Below are 773 nucleotides of genomic sequence, written 5' to 3' on the forward strand. Positions count from 1 at the left end.
GGAAAACAACTCTCAAAGAGCATGAGAAATGTGCCATGGAAAGCATTGTATTTATCATCTGTATTATTGGCACTATAAACATCTTGCCACTCTTGTTCCTTGACAAGTTTTAAAAACACTCTATTGCTGTTGGATTGACTTTCCTACGTTCTTTGTAACTAAATATGACATTGGGTTGAGTACAAAAACCTTTTAGTGTTAAAATTTGTGCATTATGGTCTGAAAGGCCATTCCCTTTTTTACTAACAGGATGCCCATCTAGTATTGAAGAACGAATAAAAATATTGTCTATAATTGTGCTACTATTCGCCTGCACCCTAGTTTGAAAAAAAAAAAAAAAAAAAAAAAAACACAGTTGGCATCAGATCATATGAATTTAGGAGATCTACCAACATCATTTTTCTTGGGACCGAGCGAGGTGGCGCAGTGGTTAAGGCACTGGACTCACATTCGGGAGGACGACGGTTCAGTCCCGCGTTCAGCCATCTTGATTCAGGTTTTCCGTGATTTCCCTAAATCACTCCCGGCAAATTCTGGGTTAGTTCCTCTCAAAGGGCATGGCCGACTTCCTTCCCCATCCTTCCCTAATCCGATGAGACCAATGACATCGCTGTCTGGTCTCCTTCCCCAAACAACCCAACCCCCCTTTTTCTTGCACAATCATATACAAAATTAATATTGAATTCCCCACATATAACTACTTTCTGGTACTTCCTACAAAGTGAATCAAGAACCCTCTCTAGCTTAAGCAAAAATGCTCTGAAGTTTGAGTT

This window comes from Schistocerca gregaria, unplaced genomic scaffold (assembly GCF_023897955.1).
Source record: "Schistocerca gregaria isolate iqSchGreg1 unplaced genomic scaffold, iqSchGreg1.2 ptg000199l, whole genome shotgun sequence".
NCBI classification, from domain to species: domain Eukaryota; kingdom Metazoa; phylum Arthropoda; class Insecta; order Orthoptera; family Acrididae; genus Schistocerca; species Schistocerca gregaria.